The sequence below is a fragment of the Triturus cristatus genome, chromosome 4_1 (genome assembly GCF_964204655.1).
Source record: "Triturus cristatus chromosome 4_1, aTriCri1.1, whole genome shotgun sequence".
Taxonomy (NCBI): Eukaryota; Metazoa; Chordata; class Amphibia; order Caudata; family Salamandridae; genus Triturus; species Triturus cristatus.
Genome location: NC_140585.1, coordinates 84,359,405 through 84,372,079, shown reverse-complemented (window position 1 = coordinate 84,372,079; position 12,675 = coordinate 84,359,405). Strand labels below are relative to the sequence as shown.

The 12,675-nt window shown below is 43.1% G+C and overlaps 1 protein-coding gene across 1 annotated transcript in view; it reads left to right on the top strand.

Moving 5' to 3' along the window:
* Positions 1–5,354: 5,354 nt before the first annotated feature.
* LOC146839607 (cathepsin S-like) overlaps positions 5,355–12,675 on the top strand; it is a 50,058-nt gene continuing 42,737 nt past the window's right edge. Inside the window, exon 1 of the mRNA XM_085651693.1 lies at positions 5,355–5,485. The gene's annotated coding sequence lies outside the window, so the exon portion shown is untranslated. The remainder of the gene's footprint in view (positions 5,486–12,675) is intronic.

Below are 12,675 nucleotides of genomic sequence, written 5' to 3'. Positions count from 1 at the left end.
CAAATGAACAGTCTGGTGCACGCTCTGAAGTCCTACCTGGTCTGTCAGCAGTCAAGCCTGAAGGCACTGACAACGGGAGGGAGAGTAAACCAGCAGCGCCGACCGGTGACTGGCCAGGCCGGCCACCGCTTTACTGCTTGTGCTGTCTCTGCCTCTCACAGTGAACGTCACTGTTTTGTCATGCATGCGTACGATGTAAGGCATCGCGCACATGCGAGACAAAGAGTGCAGATTCAGCCACCAATCAGAAAACAAACAAGCACTGAAAATGCAATAGGACTCGTATTTACGCGAGCCCTATTGCATTTTAAAAAGAAGTGCGGTTATTAAAGAAGGCACGAATGGGAGGGGTTAGGTGGGTGGTTGTGGTCATTAAAATTATGGACTGCGGGAGGGAACGGGGAGAAGTAGGGGAACAAAACGATTTTTCAAGTAAAGGGGCTGATAGCCTCGGAAAAACAAAACTAACGACATGGCCGTCAGGATGCGGGACTAAGGAGCCAAAAACCAATCACAATGCTGAATTTGTGAATGAAGCCAATGAAAATTATGGATGGAAAGTGGGTGGAGCTTCCCCCAGCTGTAGTGTATACTGCATGCCTCGCAGAGCGATGGCAGTGCGTTGCACTGCAACGCTATGCGAGACCTAAAAAGAACAGCAGCACAAATCCTGCACAGTCAGCAATCACGCTTACTCACAAAGGCAATCTTTGACGCAATATGACAACAATGCCCAGGAGCTGGAATTTTCTTAATTCCTCCCCCCACCCCCCTTTGAAACTACATAGGCTCCGTTCCTGGCCAGTGGAAGGAAAAGACTGCAATCACAAAACTCAAGAAATACTTTCAGAATAGGTACATGACCATATATGCAATCCAAGACTCCGCAGCAGTTGTCTAGTGCTGCACTGCTATACAGAAACTGTCCCAGCAGAAAAAGGAGGTTAAAACGTCCCTTCAGAGCACCATGGAGCATGCTCATGTGAAGCACTGCAATCACTGTGTTCGGGATTAATCTATATAATGCGCCAACAACAAACACAAGACACAGAATTTTTTTTTATTAGCGACAAACACATGACACAGAAAAAAATGTTATTTTATAAGTGCAACAATATGATAAAGAATGTGAAAATCAGTTAAAGGTCCCACACACCAAGGCAGAGTTAAACAAGTACGTTTAAAATGCAAGCAGCCAGGGGAAGATCAGTATTGGTTAACAGTAAACGCTGTGCAGCCTTAGCGAAAGAAAACAAGTTCCACAACTTTTGGACCCGGTGTCGCTGCACCTGCTGCTCCATTAAAATCATGAGCCTAGTGCCCACACGATACCTGTGCTTTTACAGCTGGTTTAGTTGTGAAATATAGCAAGAATCAGTGTTTAGTAGGGTGCATAGAGCTGTTGGGCCCAGTGTCACTGCACTTGCTGTACTATTGAAATCATGACTCTAGTGCCTGCTAGATAACTGCACTATTTACTTCCTGTTTAGTAATAAAATATAGCCATATTTGGTGTTTAGAGGAATTCTGACAACTTTTGGCCCCGGGACCACTGCACTTGATGCTCCATTCAGATCATGACCCTATTGCCTGCAAGGTAACTGCACCTGTGACTGCCTGTTTGGTAATGACATTTAGCAATATTAGATGTTTAGTAGGGAGCATAGAGATGTTGGTCCTGGTGTCACTGCACCTGCTGCACCATTTCAATCCTGACCCTAGTGCCTGCTATACAATTGCACTTCTGAGTGTCTGTTTAGTACTCAAATTTAGCAATAATCTGTGTTTAGTGAGGTCCCAGAGCTTTTGACCACAGTGCGACTGCACATACCTGCTTAATCGTGCCTCTTTTAACTGCAAAGTAATGGCAATTGTGTTTGTTTAGTAGTAAAATATAGCAAGGCTAGGTGTTTAGAGGACTTATGACAGCTTTTGGTCACCGGTGCCACTGCACCTGCTGCACCATTTAAATCAAGCCCCTTTTAACAGCAGGTAACTGCAATTGAGACTTCCTGTTTAGAAGTAAAATATAGCAATAATAGGTGACAACTTTTGGGCCCGGTGCCACTGCATCTGCCACACCATTCAAATCATGACCCTGGCCTCTGCAAAATAACTGTGTTTGTGACTGCCTGTTCTGTAATAATATATAGCAATATTTGGTGTTTAGAGGACTTATGCCCTGGTGCCACTGAACCAGCTGCACCTTTCAAAACATAATCCTTTTTCCTGCAACATAACTGCACTTGTGACTGCCTGTAATACAATATAGCAATATTTGGTGTCTAGAAGGGTTCCTAGAGCTTTCAGCGCCAGTGTAACTGCACCTGCTGCACCATTGAAATCATAACCCTAGGGCCTGCAAGGTAACTGCACTTGTGACTGCCTGTTTGGAAGTTAAATATAGCCATGAAAACATAAATTTGAAAATTGGAGCCCTGAGCGGTAAGGTGAAGCGCACAGGATGTTTTGCAAATGAAATGTGGGTGACATTGTTGTGCGTGTATGTTGTAAGCCTTCAATCCATGTTAGTAAACCAAGCGGACATGTAAGGAAATGTTGCTGCATCCAACAGTTATTCGTGCAGAACAGAGCAGGTGCACATTGGCCCTGTGGAGTATGGATTTACTGTGGTTGTGTGTAGGTGAGCACTTTCAATCTGGTGGTAGTTGTGGAAAAGAAAATCGCCCCACAGTAAAAGGAAACTATTTCCCAGAGCTGCAGTTACTGATTGTTCTAGATTTGTTAGTAAATGTAGGTGGTGTGTGTTATTGTGGCCTTTTATGTCTTATTTTTTAGTTCATATTTGTTTGGAAAGTGGCACAACTTTGCAACTAAAGGAGTATTTTGAAAGTTAATAAATGCTTGCAGCACAATGTAATATTATTGACCTGGGACCTGAATTGTACTTGACACAAACGTGTAATGCCTTAAGCATTTGTTGAGCTCCAGACAGTCGTAAACTATGGGCTCAGCTTTGGAAGGTGGAAAGGGGTTTCTCTGAGAAGAGATCTTATCGCATAGATTAATAGTCCTTGAAGTCTAGACCATTATTTGTGGTTACACTATGGCAAGTGGCCTAAAGCAACATATGTGATGTCTATGGTGTAATGTGGAATGTGAAAGCTGTGCCGGCTGCCACGAGAACATGTGTGCAGCTTTAGACAGTGATCAAAATGTGCGTTGAAATATTAATAATGTAACCGTGCCGGATACATCTTCACAAGCACGGGTTCAATGCGTGCAACCAGGGAAAGTAAATGAAAAAGAAAGTTCACACAAAAGCTGCGGAACACAGTACTTCAGCAACGGCAACTGACAAGAGCCCCCTTTTAAGATATATTAAACACAACAGAGGGGCATGTTTACAACAACCGGCAATAATTATCGCAAAGTGCACTTAGCGCTAGGATAATTATCGCCGGCTAGCGCGGATTTTTATCGCTGAGATAGCGTGCTATTAGCAACGCTTATCTCAAAAGCGATAAAAATCCTCACGCTAACTTGCTAACGTGAGATTATCGCTGGAAACCCAGCGATAATCTCACGTTACCTTGTTGAGATGGGCTCACAAACTTAACCATGATATCCTCCTTCCATAGGATATCATGGCTAAGTCAGTCCTGAAGCAGGTGTTAGGGAAGTAGCGATAACAGGTGTTATCGCTACTTTTCCTGACGCTATGCTTCATAGCGTGGGGCTTGATGATAGGAGAAATGTCGCTTAGCGACATTCCTCCTATCATGTCAGGTCAGGAACGCCCACTTTGCATCTCATTAGAGATGCAAAGCTGGGCGTTAGACATCCCCACGCTAAAGCAAGGTTTCACGTGTTAGCGTGACCTTTCTAATATAGCGATAACATTATCGACGCTTTTTGGCCAAAAACGGCCGCTAAAGCGGCGATAATTTATTATCGCCTCGTTGTAAATATGCCCCAGATTTCGCAAACGCAGTGAAAGCGATGTGCAGGCGAACCCTAACAACTCATGCTGCATTCAGCGTCTGTTCACCTCGAAGTGATGGCCATTTGAAGCAGCTGACCCCGCATGTGATCCGAAGTTCAGGATCTAGTGTTGCTCGGAGGCCTCCACTCTCTTCTTGTGAACTGGAGGTGCACCGCTGGCATCTCCAGCATTACATGGTGTCGAGGCTATTAAAAGCAGGTGTTCCATTATTACTCATAGCAACCCCATCACAAGCATGGAGGGAGGTAGCCAGAGACCTGCCACAAATCCTCTCTAGTCCACATCTTTTCTGCCAGCACAGGTATATTTTTGAGCAAGCTCCAGCAATTACGCCTGTCTGTTTCTGTATTAAACATGTTGCAGCCTAATGCATCCTTTGCAGTCCTGCCTCCGCATCAGTTTTAAGGTTTGGTTGTCTCTTTACTGAATTGAATGCAGTGCCTCGCTTGCTTTTGACCGTATTCCGCCTGTAGTTGAACGAAAACAGTGAGACTTCCGATTGCTTTCCCAATGAATCTCATGTAGAGATAAAGTAGATGTTCAGCTACAATCAGAATGTGCATAATGAACCACAAGATGGCAGTGTGGCTCCATGTTTTCTTTCCCAAAGACTTTCGCTGGTGCCAACACATTCCCAGTCCTGGTGCGCTGTTGTACACTGCATAACATAGCTCCCATTCAGATGGCTCATTGGTGCTTCCAGATGCCTAGGGCTCCTTTTAGGTTACTGTGCATTTTACAAATCGCAATACAATACAATGCAATACAATCCAAAGCAATACAGTAAAATACAATGCAATGCAATAGAAAACAAAGCAATGCACTACAATACAATACAATACAATACAATGCAATGGAATGCCATACAATAAAATACAATACAATACAAAACAAAACAATACAATGCAATACGATGCAAAACAATAAAATGTATTACAATACAAAACAATACAATACAATGCAATACAATAAAATGCATTACAATACAAAACAATACAATACAATGCAATACAATAAAATGCATTACAATACAAAACAATACAATACAATGCAATATGATGCAATGCAATGCAATATAAATCAATAAAATACAATGCATTCAGTACAATGCAACACAATACAGTGCATTGCACTACAATACAAAGCTAGGCAATGCAAAACAATAAAATACAAAGCAATACAATAGAATACACTTGCTCCACTGTGTAAGCAATACCTGCACACTTTACAATCTCTGGCTGATGAAAGAAAATAAATAAGCAACTGATTTTGGCCCTGAAAGGACTTTCCAATGGTGGAAAAGATGCAATCTGGGCATTTTCTTATTTCTTGAAAAGGGGCTGCCTTGTCAGGCCTGATAACCAACGCTCTGTGATGTCTCTGATAACACAGAAAGCCTCCAGCCAATCCTGTGAGCAGGAGCTGCTTGGCGGGGCCTTATAAGGCGCTCTCAGTTGCAAATGCGCATTGAAGTCTGCCAATAAAGCACACCGGAGAGGGGGCTTCCTACAGAGTAAGGTATGTATAGCATTACCAATGTCAGGCGCCTGAATTATATTTCTGTGTCCAATAACTTTCTTTCTTGCGCTTTGCTTTTGTCATTATTTCCTTGAATATGTCGTTTTTTTCTTTGTTTTTTCGCTTTGATTCCTTTATATATTTTTTTCTTTATGGTGTATCCATTCTTTCCATTCTATTACTTAACATTTTTCTTTGCATTGTTCACGTTTCCTTTCTTTTATTTCATGCCAATCTTATGTTGTATTTTTTCATTTTCTCTTCATTATTCCTCTTTTATTCTTCCTCATTTCTTAGTTCCTCGATGTTTTCATTACTTCCTTTCTCTCTTTCATTCATTTATTCTGATTGTCTTTTCATCCCCCTTTTATGTTCATCTTTCCAACTTTCGTTATTACTTCCTTTCGTCCCTCATTTTACTGTTTTGTTTTCTTTCCCATATTTCCTTTTCTTTCTTGTAGAGCACCTTTTATTCTCATAGGTTCGTTTTTTAAAAGGCTGACTCTCTTAGCATTATTCTCCATAGTATGTGATGTGTAATATGCGTTGTGAGGTGCAGAAGGTGTTTTCACGGTTGTAGCATTAATTTACTAATCAATAATCATGAAAGTCACTGAAGTGAGGGATATTTGCGGGACTTTAGATTTGTATTACATAGCACAGTAAATTGTGTAACCGAGACAGCCTTATATTGCCACCATCTAAAGCGCCTCATGCTAGGGCATGTCATCCGCCCTGGCACCAGGCACTTCTCGTTCTAAGTCTTGCATGCTTCTGCCTTCAGGGTGGTGAGATGTAAGTGTGGCTCTGACAAGCCTTTAAATACAAAGACGCAGAATATAGTGGGAGGAAAGCTTGCAAACAGTCTAGATCACTGGGAATTCATCCGGGGAGCATTCCAACCCATTATTGGCCACGCATCTTTCCACTCTAGACAAAGGCCTGCCTTATGCAAATAAGGCCTGACCCTGCTTCCCTTTAGAAGAATCCATTTTGAACTGCCAGGCAAGGCCCCCACCAGAAGGGAGCACAAGTTCCATGTTGTAGCGCGAGCAAAGGCCCCTGCTAGAAGGGGCCACAAGCAACCCAAATTGTATTCATTCTATTCAGTGTTAGAAGTGGGGGGGAACGGAAGGGCACGGCGTGCCCCTACTTTTAAAAATTATGCTAGTCCGTTCCCCTACTTCTTGATTTAAAAAAAGCGTCCCGGGACTGCCCTAATTCAGGCCCGGTTCTAGTAAGGGCTTGAAGGCAGGCGCGAAACGCCATGGGGCTCAAAGTGCTTCACACACAGACAGTTTCAGAGATTATCGCAGCCGTACCTGAGTACTTCACAGGTCTTTAAAAGACCATTTACATGTTAACGAGGCTTTGTTTATTTTTTCACCCCTTCATCTCCAACAGGGGCATGGCGAAAGGCGACAAATCCTTTCTTTGGCCGCGGTAACCTTTGCCTACTGCCCTGCTGCGTGGATATTCTTGTTCTATGCAGCGCAGGAGAAAAGAAGTTTGTTTATTTTGATTCACCTTTCCTGACCCCTGCAGCAACTTATCACGTCAGGCTGTGACACAAAGTTTGACTCATGGAGTAGGTAGGAGAATGTGTCACTATTTGTTTTTTTTAAAAATCTGCACAGGCGCAGGAGGACATGTACTTTGTCTGTGCTTCATTTAATCCGTTTTTATCATTATCATGGCTGATGCAGGACAATAGGACAATAAAAAAAATGCCCAGATAACGCTGGGGATTAATGATCCTGCTGGAGAGCAATCATTTCTCTGTTAGTGGTTGAGGGCAGCTCAGTGGGTTACTGTCATTGTGACAGAGATCCTTGTGTTACTTGCAGTTCAGAAGTTACAATCCTAACATAGGACAGTGACCAATGAACTGTCATCAAAGAGCTGTATGCAAACCTGAATGATATAGTTAGAACTTCGCGTTTTTGTTTTGTGATATAGTTAGAACTTCCCCAGTCTTTCATTATTCTAATGTTGCTAAAATGAGTATCTTTGGGCAGATATACATTTTTATCAGTAAAGCCAACCCCTAACCACTGGAGTACTCTTTAAATCCTGAGTTTGTGCTTCTCCAGACCAAACCCTCTTAAAATAACTGCCCACCAGTATGGATGACATGTGATTCATACACCTTGTAATCCTCATTGGCTTATGTGACATTCCCTGTAGGCTGATTTACATACTTGTATGATTCGTTGTCTCTGTATAATGTGTGCGTGGTGTAAAGTACTGACACACACTACACTGAAATGAGTAGCGCTACACAACAAATGAAATGCATATGAGAGAGGGGCTACATAAAGATGAGGGGCACTGTTGGAGGGTGGCAGTGAGGGAATCCGAGGAGGAGGTAGTGGGAGTGGCTATGGAGCGATGAGGGGCACTGTTGGAGGGTGGCAGTGAGGGAATCCGAGGAAGAGGTCATGGGGGAAGGGGGGAGCTAGGGAGAGATGAGGGGAACTGCTGGAGGATGGTAGTGAGGGATTCTGAGGAGAAGGTCATGAGGGGGAGGGGCTACAGAGAAATGAGGGGCACTGGTGGAGGGTGGCAGTGAGGGGATCCGAGGAGGTCATGAGGGGGAGGGGCTATGGGGAGATGAGGAGCACTTGTGGCGTATGGCAGTGATTATTGGTGTGGCGCCAAAAAAGACTTTCGCATCAGCGCTAAAGCCGGCCTTGTCATGGCCTTTCTGTTTTTGTTTATTTAATTAGCAGTCGGGTCATAAGGGCTACTGTGGAACATACTTTAAAGTGTGTGCTAATTATATTTACTGCTATATTCAATGTTTTAAGTTTGAAGGTGATTTTACTAATGTTTTTACCGGGAAAAATGAAAGTGGAGCCCAATGGTGCCTCATATGGGTTGGGGCCCAAGGTCAGCTGTGAGATAAGGTGCACTGGAGAGGAGGAGTGGATAATCAAGCCTGTAAGGGAGTGCATTGCGGAGTCTGGGGTCAGGTGGAGGTAGCAATGAAGAGGGATCCTCCATGTTGGCTCGAACAGAGGGAGCCCAAGTAGTGTCACTTGCCTGATACTACCACCTCAGAAACCTCCTCTTCCCATCAAAGGAAAATTACATAGAAAAAACTGTTTTTGAGAGTGATAATATTTAGAAAGAGATTTGGAAAAGAGTGTGATTTACTGGGCCTTGTAAGACTAAGAAGAGATAAAGGAGGGCCCGGAGGATTTGCAGTCTGGGTGTTGCTACTCCCAAGATAATTTTGAAAAAAAAACTATAGGGTCAAATACTGCATTTTATTTTCAACACCCCATTTTTACACAAATTCTCTCAAAAGCCATTACTGTGCCAAGACAACATCCCCAGGAGTTGAACACATTTTTTTTCAAGATGCACAATATGTTCCTCCCATAAGTAAATATTTACCTCCACTTTGCCAAAGCCTGTGTTTTGTCCTGCTTGCTCACATGTCATCTCACTCAGGCTCACTACCCCCATTATTCATTCTCATTCACTTTCCCTTTTACTCAAAATTGCTCACTTGCACTCACTCTTCAACATTCGGTATCACATTCTCACTCACTCAGTCTCACCACTTTTTCCTACTCTGATTACCTCATTCTAACTTACAGTTTCACTTACTCTACGTGACTCCTTCTCACTCACTTTCTCTCACTTTCATCGACATACACTCTTTCACACATGCTCAGTTACATTCAGGCACTCAATCATTCACACCCACATTTACTTACTCGCACTCATTCTTCTTTGCAGGACACTTGAATACATATGTGCTATACTATGTTTGAGCAGCTAGCTGGCTGACATGAATAAGAATTATTTATTTATTTATCTCACTTGTAAAGCGCACTCTCACCTAACGGGCATCCTGGCGCTGACAATCAAGAGTGGACAATTTGTGGATAAGAAGGAGCCCTTGTGGGTTTCCGTGAGTCAGATCAGATTCTCTTGAAGAGTTCCTTTGTCTCTGAGCCCTGCTTAACACATGTGTACAGGAGGAGCCCTATATTCATGTCCTCAATGTTTGAGACAAAAATTACTCATTGATTTCTGAACGAGAGTAAAAGCATTAAGGTAACATGTCGTTCCTGCTTATATTTTGCATGCTTTACATAATCCTGCATTCCCTATGAGTATTTGCTTTTCTCAGAATGTTGTTACTTTTTTTCAGGCACTGCATAATTTGAAATGAGTCACATCCAGGTGCTTATAATGGGGCAGAATTGGGTTGTAGGTGAAGACAGTGCGAGTTTCACTCAGTGGGGCAGAAGGGTGTTCGGTGGGGATAGGATGTGGCATTATGGCCAGAGCTACCAAATTTGGAACTGGGGAACCTGGTTCAGCCTTCATGCCTTGTCCATCAGACCACTCCTGAGGGAGCACCCATGATAGACTTTAGAAGGCCCCACTAGACCTTAGAAGCCCTGGTCTCTTAGCACCAGCAGGTGAACCCTACCGGTGGCCAGTTGGGTAAACTTGAAGCCCTGTCCACCACAATTCATACCCAGGTTCACCACCAGTCTTGCGGGCAGGTCTACAAAGCAGCACACCCTAGAGCAGCAGTGGCTTTGTCACGCAGTAGTTTTCCTGCAATAATAAAAGTCTCCCACACAACTCCCACGGTTTTTGGCGCATTCATAGATTTACAAGGACTTGTAATCCTGGGAATGCAGCAAAATCTTGCGCTGCCCCAGAGGAGGCATAACTAGGAGAAATATCTTTATTTCTCCTTGCTTTTTCTTCTTTCAAACTGTGCTTTATTCTGCAGCCCACATAGAAAGATGAAAAAGCCTCTCAAGATTGTTTTTGTACAGGAAGGTGCCCCTTCCTGCACAAAAACAATCCTGCACGCAAAGGAGGCACCCTTGCACCATGGGGCAAGTGTGCCTGCGTTGAAGCTAGGCTGTCGAAATGGCGCCAGTGCAGGGGGAAAAGACCGGAATGCACCATATTGGATAAATACGGCACATTCCCGCCCTTTCCCTGTGACGCAGGGCAGCGCAGCAAAGTAACTTGCTGTGCTGCCCTGCGCCACCATTCCCATAAATATGTCCCTAAGCTCACAAATAGTAAATTGACCACACTAATTATCTGTGTAAGAGCATGTATTGATAAACACAATGTGCCACTGACCTTTTTCTTGGACCTTGTTGAGTTGCCAAGCACAGCAGCAGATCTAATCTTAGATACCTTACTTGCATGCTTAGAGAGACACGGTTTTACTGATGAGTATTTACAAAGTCATTTGGTTCAGCTTGTAACAGATGGTGCTTCCAATATGATAGGTAGGAAATCCGGTGTGGCAACTCTTCTGAAACTGAAATATCCACAGTTGAGTGTATGGCACTGTGCTAACCACAAGCTGGAGCTTGCTGTGGGTGATGTTTGTAAAGAAGTCGCAGGCATTAATCAGCTCAAATTTTTTTTTGATAAACTATATACCACCTACCATGCCTCTCCGAAAAATCAGAGAGAGCTTGGGGAATGTGCTCTGGAGGTAGAAGTAAGACTTCTGGCAATTGGAAAGGTGCTAGATGTACGTTGGGTGTCCTCAAGTGAAAGATCTGTGAGAGCTGTTTGGAATAACTACAAAGGACTTAGTAAACATTTCATGGAATCTTCCGAAGACTCAACGAGGAGTGACATTGAGCAGAGGAAATATGCTGGTTTAAACCGTTTATTAACCTCCCTGGTGTTTGTTGAAAATATGGGCATTTTATATGATGCTCTCACAGAATTGGGTGACCTATCCAGAAGGCAGCAGCGGCGTGATATGACCATATATGAGGCCGATCGTTCAATACAGATGCAGATTTTAGTGTTTGAATCAATGGCTGATGCACCTGGGCCCTTTGTTTGCTACAACTGCATTAGATGCTGCTGAACGGATGCAGTTTGCTGGTGTAGGACTGCAACAGAACAAAGGCTGTGTTAGCATCAATAGGGCACAGTCCTTTAGGAGCTTAGCAAATAACCTGAGAAAAAGGATGACAATGTCTAATGCATCAAATGTTTCTAGATGCACAACCACAAACAATGATGAAATAGAATACAAAGAGTTAGTACATAGAATGAAACTCCTACAACCAGTTTATTGGCTAGATCCAGTAGACATCTTATACGGTGAGGGAGAATTACAAAACCTTTGTAGCAGGTTGCATGTATTTGATACCAGGCAGTACATCCTTGGTTTCAGAGAGTACAAACAAAATAAAAATTGCATCTCTGAAAGCCTGAAACCATTACTGCACATTATAAACAACTTTTGTACCTCAACTGCTGAATGTGAACGGGGCTTTAGTGTAATGAATGATGTGCTCACACCACTGCGGAACAGAATATCAATCAATCGTCTGTCTTCTACAATGTTCATAAATATCGTGGGGCCACCTGTCATAGAATTTAAACCTGAATTTTATGTTCAGAAATGGTTAGAAAAAGGGAGGAGAAGTGCAGATGAAAGAAACTGCATGGCTCGGAGACAAATGGCTTATGATTCCACTTATAAGCGTATTTGGAATAATCTGTGATTGGAAACATGTCCCACATTGTAAATGAATTAAATATAAACAACTTATATATTAAACCTCAAATAAACATGTTTATTGATTCTTTGAATTAAATAACGTTATAAGCTGTAACTGGTCAGTGAAATGCCAAACGTTCAAAAATTGGTATGTTTTGCTATTTCTAGCCACACCTCCGACTCCGCCCACTAATCCAATCCTTGGGTTATTCCCGCCCCCTGAGTCTCCGCCCACAGTTCCCCTACTTTTTTTTCCCCACTTCGACCACTGATTCTATTCACCGATGTTATAAAGCACGTGGCACCCGGACATCGAGCTTTCTATCGCTATTGGAGTGGATGGAGTGAGTACATTAAAGAACTAGAAAAGATTACGGGAAGAGATGCATCTTTTCTTTTTTCTGAAATTCATGACATTGTCATTTTGAGAGAGCGTGCCAGAGCTCGGGTGATGGGTCAGTCAAAGACCGACCTCCGCTCCTGGCTCTTTTAATTTTTGAGTCAATGAGCAGCTCAAGGTTGTTTGACCTCAGCTCCCTGTTGGCATGGTAGGCAGTGCCCATTGCTGGAGAACAGAAGGACCTGTGTTGTGCTTTGCCCGATGTATGATGCATGGTGCATTGAATTGTACCCTGCAGCGTATGGGCAGCCAGTGAAGAGTTTTGAG